The sequence below is a fragment of the Anser cygnoides genome, chromosome 5, assembly GCF_040182565.1.
Source record: "Anser cygnoides isolate HZ-2024a breed goose chromosome 5, Taihu_goose_T2T_genome, whole genome shotgun sequence".
In the NCBI taxonomy this organism is placed as follows: Eukaryota; Metazoa; Chordata; class Aves; order Anseriformes; family Anatidae; genus Anser; species Anser cygnoides.
The window spans coordinates 46587404-46606598 of NC_089877.1; the positions used below are offsets into that span (position 1 = coordinate 46587404).

Below are 19195 nucleotides of genomic sequence, written 5' to 3' on the forward strand. Positions count from 1 at the left end.
TTTCCAGTTGTTTTGCTGCCTTGGTAATAAAATTAACTAATATAGTAGCTATTTGCATCAGCTAGAGATTATTGCCTTGATTGTGAAACTGTAGCTCCTAGAGTCAGAGTTTGTATTTGCTTGTTATTTGCATTTTGTCATCACTAATTTATGCATGTAAAGAAACACTTGTAATACAAATACCCAGTAGGGTATACTGAGGTGTACTTGAAGAGGTATCTGCTTGAACATGTGATGTAAAATCCTCCGCAGTTACTTGTTACTTGCATGATATCACAGTAGCACATGGGAGCTGAAAACTTCACTTTCCTTAGGGTCTGCAAGTTGCAGCTCAGCTCAAAAACTCCTAAGTAGGAAAAAACGAGAAAAAGAAAATGTTAAATTCTAATATAATTACTTTTTTAAACTGTGTGTTTGTAGAAACTAAGACCTTTTCCTCCCTTGTGGGGAACATCTTCAAGAAGATAAATGCCTCATCCACATCTCCTTCAGTGTGTATGTGTTTGTGTCCACCTTCATTGATCTTCTCAATGTTCAGAGATATTTAATGTTATGGGAGCATTTCAGAAAAAAATAAATCAAGACTATCTGCTATATGATTTTTTTAACACAAACAGTTGTTTTGCATGTAGATATATTGTTCTCTGCTTTGAATATATGTCCCCTCAAGACTTGTAGGCATACAGTCCCCTGTCCACAATATAAAGATTTGCTTTGAACCCCAGAAGTTTATATCTGAACAGTTATAACTAAGAAACTATATTTAAAAAGAACTAAAACATTAATATTTTAGCTGAAATATCTATTCTATGCCAATAACTGTCCCTTGAGTAGGTACACATACACATAAATATATCAGTGCCTGTTTTTCCTTCTGATCCATATGAGTTGCAAAACCATGACAAAGTACTTTACCTTTCCGATGCTTTTATGGTCTAGGATTGAAACAGTATTCGGTTTTTGTACTAGTAGCACACACTAATCATCCTCATAATCATTTCCACACACCAAAAGGTTCTTCAGATATCTCCAAATATAGCTGAGCGTACAGACAAGTAAAACTCCGTTAATATTGTAACATATCTAATCCCCAAATCACCATGAAAATAGTGTACAAAAGTTTGCCTTTTGAACATTCCTAAACCATCTTTAAAGTGGTTTAAGATTTGATGCAAAGTATTCTATGTTTCTTTTAAAGACTGAAAGTTTTCAGTTGCAGCTAGCCCACAAAATTCACGGTTTCTCATTGCTTCTGAATCTCAGACCCTTGGTTTTCAGTTGTTATGTTTTCTGAAAGCACGTGCAATTCAGTTTGCTATAAGATTGTATTTTTTAACAGTAATCTCCCATAATTAGAAAATCATATACTGCAGGTGCTATAAGGAGGGTCATTGGATGTGCCATAAGTTTTGCGATACATATATTAAATCTACTAATTCCGGGTGAGAGACAGTGAAATACTGTGATATTGAGAAGTAATTCTGTTGCTTAATCGTTAGCAGTCATTTCTGTTTGTATGGTATGGTGTACCAAGTTGGAGGTGGCAGATAAACTATTGGAATCCTGTGCATTCTCTAATTGCAGCCAGAGGCTGTCATACATAAGGCATCTGAAAATGCATGGAATAGAGGAGTTTAGGCACCTGCCTGTTCTGTGTGTTTTCAGTAGACAAGGTAGATTTTGGTCTGAAAACTCAGCTGTTCAAAAAGATCAAGTCTATTGATTTCGTGAAAGATAATTTTATCTGTTGGGGGTCAGCCTTGGCGCTTCTATTATCAGAGTTCTGAACTCTCTATTAGGAAGGCAAATTGCAGAATTTACAGAGAATATGTGGTAAATCTGCAATAATACTGACATTCTTCTCATAATCAAAGTATTTAAGCATTTTTAACTGAAAACTAGGAATAAATTTTCCTAATTTCTACAAGGCCAAGGAGTTAAAGCCAAGCCCTGTAATTTAAATTAAAACAATCCAGGACAAAAAATTACCAAAGAATGGAACAAAATTGACTAGACTCTTTGATGTCTCTATTCTGAAATGTCTGTGAATAGGAGATCAATCTCTTTGATTCTGTTCACCAGGTCAGTGTATTTATTCTTTTACCACAAGCGCATATCATCATTTCTCTTTTACAGAAAATCACGTGTAAGAGAGGAACATAATATGTTAATGGTTTCCAAAGCAAATTATGTTTTCAGAAGTTCTTTTGGAAGCAAACAACCATCTGGAAACCTTAGAAGGTTAATACATAAGATACTTTTACTATGTTTTACAAAACATAGTCCTGCGTTCCTTCTTCTGTGTTAAAAAAACAACAACAACAAAAAAAACCACCTTTTAGTACATTAAATTCAGCAGGCATACCAGAGGAGATCTGAGTGCTTATAAACCCTGAATCTTAGGTTAAGTCTTTCACCTCTTCTTCTCTGAGTTACCCCAGAACTAAAAAGATATACATCTTATCCATCGCAGTACATTTACCAGAGTTTTGTTATGGCTATTAAGTTATTCCACACTCTCAGAATTTAGGAATAAAATAGATATGCAGAGGGTTGACACCTAAATCTGCCTTAATTCCAGACATAACCAATAGAAAGAAAGATACTGTGTTTCAGAGAATGATTAAGAATATTTATGATAGCACTTTTTCTCTGAATCCCCTTCTGGAAAAGATTTTCAGGGGCTTCTCCATGACTATAAGTATCTAGAACAATTAACCATTTATCATACCCAGCTGTGTTAGTTGATTTCATTTACAAGATTTGATTAGTCACTGCAGTTTCTTTTGTAATGTTTGATTAATGTGGTACTCAGCTGGCAGATGATAAATAATAACTTAGTTGAAAAAATTTGCATATGAATCTTTTCATTAGAGTGTTTTTTTTTGTTTTGTTTGTTTGTTTGCTTTTTTAATCTTGGAAAGATTACACACACTTTATACTATCAAATTCAATCTTCACCTGGAAGATTAATTCTTAAATTTACAGTCCCAATCACCTAGACCAGCTGGCAGCACTCATTTTAAGCAGAATCCCTTTTTGCCCCTTTTGTTTGATGTGGCAATATCGCACTATCAAAGAGTGAGACAAAAACATTCAAGGCCAGGTTGGATGGGGCTTTGTATGGATGTAGTGGAAGGTGTCCTTGCCCATGGCAGGGGGTTTGGAACTAGATGGTCCTCCAACTCAAACCATTCTATGATCCCATGATCCTGTTACAAAAGCTGGGAGCAAGAAAGCTGTGGTAACAAAGCTCGCAGTTACTTTTGTTAGTTGAAGTCTGCAAAGAAAAAGAAGGAAATCTGACCATCTAATTGTAAGCTGAAATTCTCAGGACATACAGATTTTAGTCAGAACTCTGGCTGCTCTGGCTCTGATGATCTGAATGCATTTCAGCAATGTTGGGATCAGTGTTTGAACATGTACCACTGTCTATTTGAGATATGTCTATTTGACTGAACTTTTTCATAATGAGACACTCCAATATTACTTTTTTTCTTGAAAGTTTGTACTTAGTTGACTTCTCTCTTTTAGTTGACCTCTCCTTGTCATTAACTTCATAAGTTGTTTCCTGATCTTTTTTGAAGAATATATGTAATTCAAGATAATCCACTTTGTGCTAATTCTACTGTGTTAATCATAACTGACATTTTTTGCAAGAAAAGGAGTGTTACAGTCTGAGGGATCCTGCTAAAATTCTAATTTTATTAATTATATCATATCATTGGGAACATAATTCTTTTATGACCAATTGAATTTTATGTTCTCTGTTTCCAATTTGAGCCATACTGCAATATAACTTATCCCAGAAGTGGCAACCATTTTAAGGCTGTCGCTTACTCTGTGACTGTGAAATTGTTAATCCATATTGGAAAAAGTACCATTATGCTAATTTACTGCTATCCTTTTTGATATTTCTTTGGGTTTCATTCAAACATTAGAAATTATCTGCATTTGAAGATCGGATGAAATGGAGCTTCAGAGAGGCCTTCCATGCTGAATGAGTTCAAACCGGTGTAGTAATACAAAGAGAATTTAGCAGACATGATACGTAGACACAACACACAAATAAACCATGCCTTCAGTGTGTGGTGATGGGATGCATTTTATTTGCTCTCCACGTTGTTAATATTTGTGCAATAGAAATAAATTTTTAGCGCTGCAGGCTTCTGGCTAGATCCTGGCTTTGAGGTTAAGAATCCGGATTCAGGGCAATAAACCAAACCTGCTGTTCTGACCAGACTACATGAATCAAGCCTGCTTCTATACTCAGGAGGATTGTGGAGTTATTAGGGAGCTTTCCCTGCCTTGCAGAGGGAACCTAAAGAGACAAATCAAGCATCCTGACTTCACCAAGCCAGTTGCAGGCTTGGTGATACCAGTAACTGCCCTCTACTTTCTAGAGATGAGACAGTGTGACATTTGTGATTCCAGATAATTCCTGTTCACAGCTAGATAAAGTGAGTGAACTGTTCTATTTTATCTCCTTTTGCCTGAAAAAAAATAAAATTAAAATAAAAAAATATATACCAGTTTCTTGATTTTTAAACAACTATAGGAGAATGGTAGCATGTTAATGCATTCAGAAACATAGATATCAACATCCCACGACTGCACATCTGTCCTATACTTTAAATCCTTTCCTGGAAATGATGCCAGATATCTGAGAGGCTATCCTTATTCCTTTGTTATGATGCCGACATTTCCATATTTGAAAAATAATAATAATTCTGAATGGAGCTGGAATTAAGTGCAGAATAAAAGTTCAGATAAAACTGTGGAGTTCCAGAGATACATTTTACAGGGACCCAAAAGCAGAATGTATTCATTAGTGCCAAGCCTCCTACATGTTAGGTTTTTAACATCTCAGATAATAATCTGAACAAGTGCTAAGTCTTCTTCATGTTTGTCTGCGTGTTAGAGTCCAGTAAAACACACACTGAATCATTTTGCTATATATCAGTAGGAGAGCTGCTTGAATTTTCAACATAATGATAACGAATGTCTGTAAATCCTTTTTGATGTGGGACAGGGTGTCTGGCTGTGACTTCATCAGCATGGGTCACCTTGCAGGGTTCACACCTGTATGTAAGCATTCTGTAGGTTTCCTAGGGACATGACACCAACAGTCAGAAGTGAGCACCCTTAAAATCTACAGCATATTCTGACCTCATAATATGATTAAGAAAAGGAAAAAAAAAAAAAAAAAAACACCCTGTTAAAAGCCATCCCAATTTACCTATTAGAAATAGTAACATCAGTGTGGGCTAGTAATCAAAAAGCAGAAAGGCACTATAAAATCTGGAAAGAGGTTTGGTGTAATGCAGACCTATGCCTGTGGAAAGACAATCTCCAATTAGGAAACAAGGTGCCATCTGTGATATCTGATGTAAAATGATCCACTTACATAAATGTGTCTGAGTCCTGAGCCCTTCCAAGGGCTACCGTGATAGTAGTTCTAATGTCAGATAGCTCAGAGAAAGTATGTAGAAGACAAATATAAAGAGGTTATTGAATCTTAAAGATCACCTGCATAAAGAGAACTATCTGACAATCTCCCAAGAGAGTGTCTGGACTGTGAAAACTGAACTCCCCACTGTGTTTTAGGACTTAATTTCCTGTCAGAGTTAGTAAAAACTCAGAGAGAAATTCAGTGGACACTTGCACTGAATTTGCCCATCCTTTCTTCAGAGCCTGAATAAAAGGTTTCAGTATCTAAGTCTATCAGCTCTCATCTCTAAGTTCACTGGTTATAGGAAACAAACATCAGAAAGACATTAACATTTAAGACATTGGGATTTATGTCACTAAAAGACACAGTCAGTTCAAAGCTGGACATTCTCTTTCTCACTGTCTTTTTTTTCTTCATTTTTTTTTCTCCCAAATCTCGCAGTCGACTCACCCCATAAAAGATATGTTAATGGAGACCCTTGTTCTGACTAAACGTTAAAGAACGGAAAGTCTCCTTCACTTACATGTGCAAATCTTTATCCCCATCTGTTTCTTATTCTATGTTTTAGGCCCATCTGTCTTCTTTATGATCTAGATGCTCTTTCTCATAACACTATCAATGTGGTGACTATGTTCATTTTTTTAATCATCTGGGAAATGTTTTTCCTTGATTTGCCTTTTTTGTTTTTCTTTTATCTTTTTATCTGTTTCTCAAAGACTTATTTTTAAAGCTTTTAAAGGTCATTTAGCTCCCAGATAGTCTATTGCCCTTCCAAAGAAGCTTCATCAAGCAAACAAACAAAACAAACAAACAAACAAAAAAAAGCACCACTGTTTCATAGGCCCTTGCAGAAGAAAGATAGCAAAAGAATAGAAGATAGGTTACTCACTGTTCAATACCCATGTTTTCTGGGGATACATAAGGCCTTTATAAAACTGGCTGATAAACAGGATTCCTGAGATGACAGATTAAAAGGCTCTGAAATAGAGAGAAAACCAAACCATATGTGGAGTGATACTGATCCAATATTGCTCCAGTCAGAACTGGGATTTTGGTACAGGGCAGGTTAGGGAAAGATTCAGCTGCCAAAGTGAAATCTGAATTGGAACTTTTACACAATTTAAGACTGTTTGGGCTGCTAGACAGTCTAGACATGGCAGGAAAGTTTAGAGACTTAATATTTAGTGGAAGGATTCCAAAAATAGAAAATTGTATATTTCCACTTAATATAATTGCGATAACACTGAGGTGTATTTCCATGCTCTCTTTCTTCAGATAGTTCAGGAGGAGGGTAAGTTGTACTCACAAAACAAAATTTTGCTTTTCCTATGGGACTATGGAATTGAAAGAATGTCTTGAGTTTCCTTTCCCATAACTGGAATATTAAAAGAAGATAATTTTCTGTTTTTGGAAAAGACCTCTGAGATCATCAGTTCCAACCATTAACCTAGCACAGCCAAGTCTACCACTGAACCATGTCTCTAAGCACCACATCTACATGTCTTCTGAATACCTCCAGGGATGGTGACTCAGGCACTTCCCTGTGAAGCCTGTTCAAATGCTTCACAACTCTTTCAGTGAAGAGTTTCTCCTAATATCCAACCTAAACCTCCCCTGGTGAAACTTGAAGCCATTTCCTCTTGTCCTGTCACTTGTTGCTTGGGGGAAGAGACCAACCCCCACGCCACTACAACATCCTTTGAGCTATTTGTAGAGGTCTGGGCCTCCTTTTCTCCAGTCTAAGCAACCCCAGTTCCCTCAACCACTCTTCACTAGACTTGTTCTCTAGACACTTCACCAGCTTAGTTGCCCTTCTTCGAACATGCTCAAGAACCTTGATGTCCTTCTTGCAGTGAGGGTCCTAAAACTATCCCTCTTTTGCAGAAGTTATGGACACAATTTTACACCATTTCAACAAACAAATAAACCAACAAAGAGAATACTTCTTTTACAGAATGTTAGGAAAAAAAAAGTAAAAATTTAGAGAATAATACCATTTTTTTCTTTTATATTCAAAATTCATAGATTTTTTTTTCTTTTTCTTTTTTTTTTGGTTTTTTTTTTTCCCTATAGAACTGCATTGCGTTAATCCCTACTCTATTGGAGTGGGTGGTGCTGGGGAGTATTTTCATTTAAAATGAAGGGGAAGAAGCAGAGGCAAGATATAAGGACAGTGAAAAATGGACTTCATCCTGGTCCACTGAGTTCATTGACTTTACCTCAAGAAAATATATGTGGTTCAAGACAAGAGCTATTTAATAGGGGCCTGGAAAAACACAGTATTATATTTCAAGATTGTTTCTTCTAACTCATTATAGTGCTCCTTAGCACCACCTGGTTCCCTAGTGCAAATGTAATTAATACTTTTTGTCTCAATCGGGTCATTAAATGTACTAATTCCAGGAGTCTGAGCACATATTCTGATCCTATGCAATGAAGCTGATGTGGAGAAAAGCAAAAACTGATCTGACGTGATGCTATAGCAGAAAGCAACGTATAATAGAAAAGATACTCCTTTATTTAGGGGCTATCTTAGGGCTTATTACTGATGTGTTAGGGTATCAATCAAGGTAAAAGAAAAGCTCAGAAAAAGCTTGCACATACTGATCATATCCATGCAGGTATGTTATTATATCATTTGCTAAAAAACAATGTTTGTTTTTTTTGTTTGTTAATAAAAAAAATCATTAAATATCTCTTCATGTGAATGAATGAAAAACATGGTTAAGATATCATCTGATGGTCAGTATCAAAAATAGTAAAGAGATCTCTCTAGCTTGGTGAATATATATTTCTGGTATGGAAATAGTATATTCTTGGCTTTTTATGATGCTATGGTGTTTTCAAAAGAGCAAAGTTTTTTCATGGAGAATTCCATTCCATAGTCACAACAATGGCACAACTAAACTATAGTTAATTATGACTAAGCTACTAGGTTATGGTGTTGATGTGTTTATGTTCATTACTTTGTTCTCTGTTTTCAACATATTGTTCAAATATATTACCCAGTAGTGTATTTCTTAAGCTATCTCTGAGATGAAGGGATAAGCCTAGCCTTTTACACTTAGAAATCCTCTGAACAGTGTGTTATCGTCTCTTTCTTATCTCTGTAGGAATCAACATACTGTTTGGTGGTTTGGGCTACTAAACATTTGTCATGTTAAAAAAGAATAATAGATTTTGGGCTTTACTCTCAGATTACTGCTTGCAATGATGATTTTTTTCTGATTTATTTATTTATTTACTTTTTATATTTATTATCTAGATTGAGTTGTGAACTCATAAAATGCTATTTAAAAGAATCCAATAGGTTTAAATCATGTAAGTATGTATTTAAGTACGTAACACATCTACTGTAATATAAATACATAGTGGTAGAAGTCGAGCTTTTCACAATTTAGTTTGGGATACCACAATATTATTTATACACATACATTATCGTAGCTAATGATTGTTGACTCTACAATTGATATATTACCACATTGTACCATGATTTAAATTAGCACACATGGGAGGAAATTCCAGAAGGAAGGGAATGGAGCAACAAATATATGACACAAGAAGCCTGTATTACATGCAGACTCTCATCTAGCTACATGATGAGACATGGTATTTCAAACACGGCTGTATAATAAGCCTTTTACACCCAATTAAAAAAAAAAAAGACAAATACTTAACCACAGACATTTTCTTCACATGAGAATTCAATTCTGTTGGTTTGGGGTTATTAGAATTTCTGTTTATTCCAAAGAAAATTATAATCTACTGACTCCACTGACATTTTGGAACTTTGCTTTGCAGCTGCATGAATTCTACTAATATGCTGAGGACAGATATTGTTCTTGCTCCATACTTTACATAAATTAATAAGATCTTTCTATTGCATTAATGAGAACAGGATCAGACCAAAGAGATCAGCTTTTTTTTGCATATTTTATGGACCGCACTGATACCACTGACATCTTTATATGATCTGTGTCTCAAGTTCTTTCTTACTATCAGGGTCTCAGATGTTGATGTAACTATATTTGTCTCTTATTAAATCCCCTGCTTTACTCTTATTACTTTGGAGATAGAAAATGACTGCTTCTGATAGCACAATTATCTGATGATTGAGCAAAGAGGACTAGAGCAAAATGAGTTCTGGGACATAATCTATCCTACAATATGCCCATTCAAGTTAAATGTTGTAGCGGAGAAGCATGAGCTTGATGTTAACAGAACTGTAAACTGTGTGGCTTAAATTTGTATATGAAACAGGACCTCCACCTAAAGGACACTTCTTCTAGTCTTTAACCAGTGCTAACTGTAAAGAAAATATACTATAGTTTTCTTTTTCTCTCTCTAATTGCTTTTGTCTTTGGAGACTATTAATTCTGTGTTGGTTATCTGTGATCTATATTTGGGTCCAAAAGGCTTTTGAGAAAGATGCATGATTCAAATACATCCGTACAGCTAATCTACAGCTAACCCACAGAAGCAAGAACAAACTACTTATTCTGCAACATTTAAGTTTTTGAACAAACAGATTCTGTTTCTGTCATGCTCCTGTGTTTTACTGTTCAGGGTTTCTGAAATAGCAGTTCTATTCATTGCTTTGAAGAAGCTGTGGTGGCACAGCCTGCTTTCCTTCAAGAGCTGCTCAAATGTGGAGAAACCTCCTTGTATAAACAAAATTCCAGATTGGCTTTGTTCTAATGATATGTCAGTATTTGCTAAGAATACAGATGAAAGTTCACTGGTCTAATTTGCTAAACCTGAATCTATTGCGGTAAACCATGTTCAATTTCATAATCGAGACATGGTGAGCCATGTTATTTTACCATGTGTGAACAGCCACATAAAAACAGAGTTCAACTGTCACTGCTTTTCCCTAAAAAAAAAAAAAAAAAAAAAAAAAAAAAAAAAGACCTTTCTAGCAAGAAGCTGAACTCATCTGGATGCAATTCACAACCAAAGACCTGTTGTGTGGAGGTTAAAAAAAAAAAAAAGTTTTCTCTTACACTTTTTGATCAACTTTGTAAACATTGTCTTTGGAAGATGATTTCATCTGCTGTAGAAGTGTCTAGAGAGCATTCATCCTTTAGAGGAAAAAATAGGTGCTTCATCACAAATTTAGAGTTCTTCTTATTTGTCCCTCTGTGCTTTCTGCAGAAAAAAAGAAGAGATGTGAGATGGTAGGGTGACCTCAAATACATATTTGTATAAATGGTCAAAGTTGAAAACAACACAGGTTGCAATTAGTTTTGGAAAGATTAATGAAAATGTCTGTACCATTTTGAACATGCAGCTGAGAATCCCTGTGATGTATCTGCCCCTAAATACAAGGATATTAATTTTTAAGATAACATTTTAACAGACAAAATGATTAGACAGACTTAAAAACTAGCAATCAGAAGCTAACTTCACTTATCAAGAAACAAACATTATTCATTATGATTTTAAGCCTTCTTTCTTTTTGCTCCAAATAGCTTATGCTCATGGAATCCAGCTTTCTTTAAAATCCAGCAGAGTTCTATCACTGATTTCAAAACAGACAGGATTTCATCCCAGGATTCCAGTGGGAGTAATTTCCACATAAGGGACTATTCAGCATCAATAGGAGCAACTGAAGTTGGTCACAGAATAAAATAAACTCTTGGGTTTTAGTTTCCTTTGGCCATCTATAATGCTTTCTTGTACTGTACAGGTACAGTGAGAGCTTGTCCAAGACCACATAGCACTTTAAAAAGCAGCCAGATAAAGGATGCCTTCAACAGGTATAGTATGAGTTACAAAGGGTAACATATGTCTTAATTCAGAAGTGAAGGAATTAAAACCCACATTGCTTTTGTACAGTGAGTAGTTCAAACTTTTCATTTTCTTGGCAAACTGCCTTTCCTTCTCTTTAACAGCAATAAATTAATGTGTTTATTTAAAATATCCACGTCTTCCACAATTTAGAAAGAACTCTCTCATTTATTTACCTAATCTAAGGCAGTAAAATTAATATACTCTATAGGGTTCCTTATTTTAACCTTATTTTTCCTGATTTAAGGCTACTGTGGCTTTGGTTTTGATTATTGCACCCTGTTATAAACTTACAGTCACCATTTTTATAATCTGCTAGAATTGCTCCTCTTCTTTTCTGCAATGAATCTAAACTGCTAATTGAGACAGTAGGACAGGTAAGGCAAAATCAGAGTAATGGAAAGTTTATCACCAATATTTGGAAACACTGACAATGTGCTTCCAATAAGACCTAGGTGGTGCAGAACAAGTTCAAGCTCTATTCTCATTGTTGTCATTTGTCTTTCCTTGATGGTAATATCAGGTATACCAAAAATGAAGTGTAATGGTACTTGTGATATTGCTTTTGAAAGGCAAAGGTTTATTTATATTGGATTCAGACCATCACTCAAACTCACAAAAACTCAGGTGATAAGACCTACTTGATAAAATTCAGAATCTTATTAGTTCTATCTAAAAGCACATACATTTTGTCTCAGATGCATATATGATCTGGGATTGTAAACATTCCACCTCCTTTTTCTGTCTGCTATTTTTCTTTTCCTTATATCTCTTTCTTCACATCTTAGATACACATGGAATATTATTCTGCTTTTGAAACTCAGAGAGGATCCATCTCATTGTCTTTCAGTTGTTTTCTGATCTATTTTAAATCCCAAGAACCTTGGTAGCATGTTCTCACTTAGATGCCATTCACATGACACATCATATCTTAAAAAATTTTGCAAGTACAAAGGTTTGCACACACATCAACCAGCTCAGGCTGATTTTTTAACACTTTTTTCCTTGATGTTGCTACTTAAAATGAAAACATAACATGAGATACTCATTAGGATAGTTGGAAGTATCCAACAATCATCAAAACAAGCTTATATATTCTCTCACCAGGAAAAAAAAAAAAATAAATAATGATTAATTTTTCTATAATTGTTTAAAAAGCTAATGTGCAAAGCCATTCAAATGAGATTTAGATAAGATTTTGAATCACGTTTGTTGATGCAAGTTCAAAAGTGAAAACACTACACTGGCCCCCTCCTTAGGACAAAATAAGATATCAGGGTGATTTATGGAGGTTTACAGATCTACCTCAACAAAAGTACTTATGAAGCATTTTCATATTCTGACTGATCCTTTCCAAACAATTTGATCCTTATGTTTCAAAAAGTTTAAAATTCCTACCAAGTCCAAGGTCAGAGCTAATTTTGTTGAAGCTAATCAGGTGTGTTTGTATTAGCTGTAAAATCTAACCAAACAGTATTAACCGATGAACAGCAAAATATACAATCTCTTATGATACCAGGATGAAGGTGTCCTAGTTACATGCTTTAGAACTGATAAATTCATAAGCTGAGAGCATTAGGGAAAAAAACGATATTTGGAGAAATGTTTAAATGTAGAATGGGGATGATAAATGCAGCACAAATAGGTTTCACTTGGATGCTCAAAAGCCATGTCTCATTATTGAAAAAACAGACATAAAAACCGACACACAAACTGCCTTCTTTTACTTGGAATGGTGGATAGTTATTTGTTTATGTATTTGTTTTTGGAATCGAGAGAGAGAAGAAAAGAAGCAATAATAAGATCTCAAGTTCGAGCAGAGCCCTGGTTAGAGCTGTGCGCTCTCTATGTAATAATACAGACTCACAGATACACACAAAGAGTAACAGGGCAAGGAGAGCTGGCAAAAATTAATAAAGAAATGCATAGATCAGATGCAGGAAACTATAGATAAGGTAAGTAATAAAACAGCAGGAAAGATATGAATGAATAACCAATGAAGGGTGGAGTAAGATCATAGAGATGGACTCTTCTCACTGCCATCCAGTGACATGACAAAAGGCATGTGGGCAAAGATGGAAATGCAGGAAATTCCACTTAAATGTTGTTGGTTGCTTTTTGTTGTTGTTGTTTGTTTGTTTGTTTAAAGCGAACAAGTTGCCTGTACAGTTTGTGGACTGTCTGTTTAAAACAGTCATGAGCAACCTGCTGTAGCTGACCCTGCTTTGTGCTGTGGGTTTGAATTGGTCTCAGTAGGTCCTTACCAAACTCAAATCTTTTTGTGATTTTATATGCCGTCAGTAGATATAAATGAATTTTAAAATCACATAAAAACCAAAAGATTCCTAGAACTGGATTTGGTCACATGTTCATTGAGAATAATACAACTTATCAGTCCTAAGAACTAAATACATATTGAGATACTCTGTATTTGAAAGTATGTATTCATGTATCCCTGTGACAAGTATTAACTATTTTATAGCTTTACAGTAAAACATGGTGCAAGTCTACATTGGTATATGTACTGATCTTGAATCAGCAGCTCTTTATACTTTATATTCAAGAAGAACATAGCTTATTAATAATGATTTTCAGTTAATTCTGGAAGATTTGGAAAAATCCAGTTAAACAGGAAAAGCATAATGTTGTACCAATATTTAAAATGTGCAAATGAGAGTATGAGATAATCACAAGGCTGTCAGCATGACATGGATTTCAGTGTAGTGTTTCAGTGATGTGAATGAGACCATTTTAGAAAAATCTAAAAGGACTTCTTTTTCACAGATGGCTAACAGCAGAATGAAAGTTCCCAGTGTACTATTATGGTCAAAAGGTCCATGTGATACTCAGATGTAATGGATTTTAGAGTAGAAGGATGATTATATTTATTTTTGTACCGTTTGACACTAGTACAGTTGTTACTATTACATGAGGTCTTTCTTTGGTACTTACAATTGAAAAGAATTTTGGCAAATCAGAGAGGGTTCAAAGAAGAGCTAGAATAATGATCCTTTGTTAGGAGAATGTGTCTAATTATGGTCATGCAAAGTGAGAAATTTCAGTGGCGTCTTAAGATTTATATGCATTTAGATGGGGGAAGGGATTTAATTATAGGGAATGTATTTGTCTAGAAACCCAATCTTCAGTATATGAAAGTTGAGACTGAGCTGTGGGCCCTTCTTCCTTTTGCCGCACACTGAAGAAAATGAAGAACTGGAAAGGCTTTCCAGGAATTAAAACCCAAAGTAAATTATTTTTATTTCTTTCCTTCTAAAAGATACATTCCAGAATCCTTTTTAAATAGTTCTTTGCTTTGTGCTATGTGGGGGGTCAGGTTATATGATCAAAATAATCCAGCATCATGCAGCGTAGAGATATCTGAGTTACTTGTCTTTGAACTAAATCAGTTAGGTTTAGTCTGGAAAGCAGTCTAGCTGTAGCACTGTGGAACTCCATGGGGGCTGATTTAACCTTCTTAGTAGTGTATTGACTATAGCTCTATAAATCAAACATATGCTCATGAAACGTAAATCTAATTAGGAGAAAAAATGGAATCTTGCTCACATAAAAGTGAAAGCAATCCAGCCTATAGAAGAATTTCAGAGGTCATTCATAGATGTCATGGTGAAAATAAAAGATAAAATGGATTCACCTCATCTCACACATTGCCGTCAGTGAGCCTACAAAAATTCTTCGTAATACATTGATCGACCCAATGTAAGATTTTTATCATTACATTTTATATATAACCTAAGAGGCACATTTTGCTGGAAAACTTAGCTAGCTAAGTAATTAAAAAAAATTACATAGTATGATGAAAACAAGTAAAAAACAAACAACACCTTAAAAAAAAAAGAAACAAAAATCTGAAAACATATATTTATATAAACATGTAAAACATAAACATGTATTTATGTTTGTGTTTATGCATAAACATATTTGTGCATAATTGTGCCAAGCTCATGTTAACTGTGATCGTTGTTTACCACTCTCAAGTGTTCAGACATCTAGACTATTCAAATACCTGAATTCCAAAGTGTGAAATAACTGTAACACAAATAATAAGTTCTTCAAGGATGAATTCTGAATGAATAATGACCTAAACATGTGTATCAATTGCTGCTAGATCTTGCCAAAAGCAAGATCCTCACTTGATAGTTTTCTGTGCTTGGACAGAATAATAAATAAGATAAATAATTAAAAATTAAAATTAAATTAAAATTAATAAATATTTAATAATCTCTAAGTAAAAGTCAGAGAAAATGCTAAAGCATGCAGTGTAGCACCAGTATACCATATATAGGTAGAAGAAGCAGAGCTGAATCTGAATGGGGTCTTACTCCCTTCTTTCTACTTAGGAGTCAACATAGCCAACCTTTTATGTGTATAGCAATCACTAGTGTTCAGGGTGAACTAGTGTTCACAGTGAATACAGTCTAATCCCTTAGAGGTTAAACAGTTGGGTTTCATAATGAAGACAAAAGATGACATATATTTGAGTGGTCTGTAGCATAGAAATTATTTATTTACATTATTTTACAAATACTTATAGATAATAAAAAATTTCTAGGCCATTTTGCATAAGCTGGTTCATGAATTGTACTCCAACAAAATAGAATTGGTTAACTTAGTATGAAAATAGTAATAAAAATGTAAGCAATTATACTGAGAAGTACCAAATCCTTGATTTTAGTCTTTCTGAAGAAGTTACTGATTATTTGTAATGGTGATATGTCCAAATTTTAAAAGGTTTCTAGTACCAATCAAATTTTACATTTGAAAGTTCTGGAGAGATTGTCTTGTGCTTGTTTTCTGTGATTCTCTACTGGAATTCACTGAAATTTATTAGATGTGCTTACAGAAAAACAGAATAAGTGGTGATAAACGAACAGTGATACCTCCTTGAGGAATCGAGCCCGTGCTGTAACATACTCTAAATACAAAGTAGTATACTTCATTTTAAATAATTTAGTAGAACAGCACAATGATACAGAAATAAATCGCCTGCTCACATTTCTCCACATTATCTGAAAACAGCAAAATGCTATAAATGCAACTTAAGGAGGATTAATTTTGGGGGGAGGTGGAGTAAATCATTAAGAATATGTCTTACAACCATGTAGATAAACTTGGTAGTTTCAAACTTTTACACTTTCCATTACTTCTGGCTGATTGATTTTCATTTATACATAAAATCAAAACCAAAACCTCATAATTCCCCATGTGATCACATAAGAATACCAACTGCTTTCAAATCTTTTTCTACTAAAATATTCAACAAATCCTTGTGACTTATTTTACTATACTTTGTTTCCCCTGATTCTTTAAAGTTTAATGAGCTCTATCTGACCTGCTAATGTTAAATGATTTGTAAGCAATAATTTATTCAACTCATTTTGTCTCTTTTTTTTTTTTTTGGTTGTTTTTAGATTGTCAATGATTTGATTTAATTGTTTTTTACTATTCAAAAATATATATATTCCTGGATTGAATTAATGATTTTTTCTTTCCAAGTAGCTGAACAATGAAATATTAATTACAGGTGTTAAAAATTAAAACTACTAAAATAGCAGGGTAAGATATATGATATTATCTCATAGTCTTTTTAAAATGAGTTAGGACTACCAAAACTGGATTGTTGATAAATGCTTGTGCTGGCAATGATCCAAATATTGCTCTGCATCATTCACCCCAAACATATATTTCTCCAAATATTCCAGGCAGCTGACTAATTTTCTGGAATAGGTAATGAAAACCAAACCATTTTTTTAAGACCTTAAAGGGTTATTTCTGAAAGATATTTTTCAAATTCTTCTTCAACAAGGAAGAACCAGCACCTGACTATGTCTTTTTGTCTGACTTTTTGTCTGAAAAACATCCACAAAAAACAACAAAACAAAATAAAACAAACAAACAAACAAAACAGTTCAAATGCTACCTTCCTTTGTATTTAAAAACATTTATTCAAGGGACTTCTAATGTTAACATACCAGTTATGTTTAGCTATTTTCTATATAAATCTATATGTGTCCTTGCCTCCACTGAAAAATTCTGTTAGGATTCAGTTCAAAATGTTGAGTTAGATTAATTAATTAAACATTTAGAAAGATTTTTTAATGTTCAAATGTCAGTTCAAACGTTATTATAATGTATTTGACATTTTTAGAGGGAACTGAAAACACCATATTCGCTAGAAAGTATGTGGGAGTGTCAGGCACTTCAAATTGGGATCTAAAACTTGATGACAAGCAAGAAGTTATTTAAAAATATAAAAACGTAGAAGACAAAGGTACATCTGAAACCTTGTTTCTGTGAGAAACTTACGTGTACTGGGACATCCTATCTGAGATCCAGAATTCTTTCCCAGAGGTAAAGATCTATCTCCATTTTAAAAGAGCTGACCAAAAGTTCATTTATGTTCCTTAAGATGTGATTCATGAAAAATAATGAATTGGTAGCAGCACATATTTCTTGTAGTGATTGCTGTATATATAGCAATAACAGTAATGAAGAAATCTAGGTGTAGGCCTGAAAATTCAGGATGTCACCACAGTAAATTATTAATGTGCAGTGTTCCCCAATTCCCTACTTTTGTATCTCAAACTATTTCATTAAAATATGTGCACAAACACCAGCAGTCAGCTCAGCCATTTTAACGTCTTAAGGTTTAAGTACCAGATACTACTGTTACTTTATGGAGAATCTGACACTGAATGTATGTTAAAATCCACCAGAAGCTCGAGTAAAGTTGTGTCTGATTTCCCTATCTTGATCAGGCTGGGCCATTATTTAAGGGCAATTTGCTCAGCGTGTAAAAGAATAGGCATTTCTATGCATACTGAAATGCACAACAATGTGCATTTTGGGAACTTAAAATAAAACCCTGTGGCATTCAACTGCTTTCCACGAGCAAATTTATGCTGAACAGGACTTTTTATCAGGATCATAGTTTTCAACATAGGCACCTAAAATTCACAGTTCTACTTAAGTTCCTTGGATCTCACTCCTAGTAAAAGAACAGGGTTGCAAATGATCAGAGAACTGTTCACAGCATGCTTATGTACTGTAAACCAAACAGCCAAACTTTTATTCATGAATCACTCTATCTCTGGCCTCTCGTGATTTATGGGTAGAATTTCTGATGAAAGCCAATGATTTTTATTTTTTTTCCCCCAGTTGCAATAGCATGTAGTTTATTTCATGTAATTGGAGAGTAAAGAGAGAAGTGCTTGGATTAACATAGCAATTTCCTGCACTGAGCTGAAACCTTGCTAATCAATTTTAAGTAACCAGCCAATGCATTTATGTAATAAACTAATCAATCTCAAATGCACATTTTACCATTTTGATTGAATTTAATACCCCAGCTTGGAATTAACTGACATTATTGACAATAGTTTGAACATGTAATTGGTGATTTGATATTACAGTTGGTGTCAGGTGCCTTAAAACAATTTTCTAATAAATTCAGTACCATTAATTTATTCTTTCACATTATTCTGCAGAACATATAGAATGTAAAATACTAACCAGATTTGAAAGTATGAATTCCTGAGGTTTTAACCACCAAATTCCTGTCTTAGTTCCTGTTTCCAAACATTTTGTAAAGCAAAAACTAAACAATAAAAATGTTATCAGCATCTATTTTACCATAATAAAAAGACTAGAAATATTTTGCAGTATATCCAATTGAAATATTTTTGGGAAACCATTTGGACTAAGGCCAAATAATTTCTTGTTACGGACATTTTCTGCAATACTTAATGGATACAAGATTATGCACTTAACTCATAATTTTTCACAAGTGTGACACTAGCAAAATTGCGGTTGCTCAGAAAAAAAAAAAAAAAAAGGGTAGAACGAGTTGTTGTATTTAATAAAGAAATAGCTAACATTTAGAGAAACTTGGACTACCAGGAGTCCAAGGAGCTTGTGCTAACAAGCCTTTAACTG

The 19195-nt window shown here is 34.3% G+C and overlaps 1 long non-coding RNA gene across 1 annotated transcript in view; it reads left to right on the top strand.

Annotated features, from left to right (window-relative positions):
* Positions 1-19195, top strand: part of LOC125182328 (uncharacterized) — a 144389-nt gene that overhangs the window by 109827 nt on the left and 15367 nt on the right. The gene's annotated exons all lie outside the window — the stretch shown is intronic.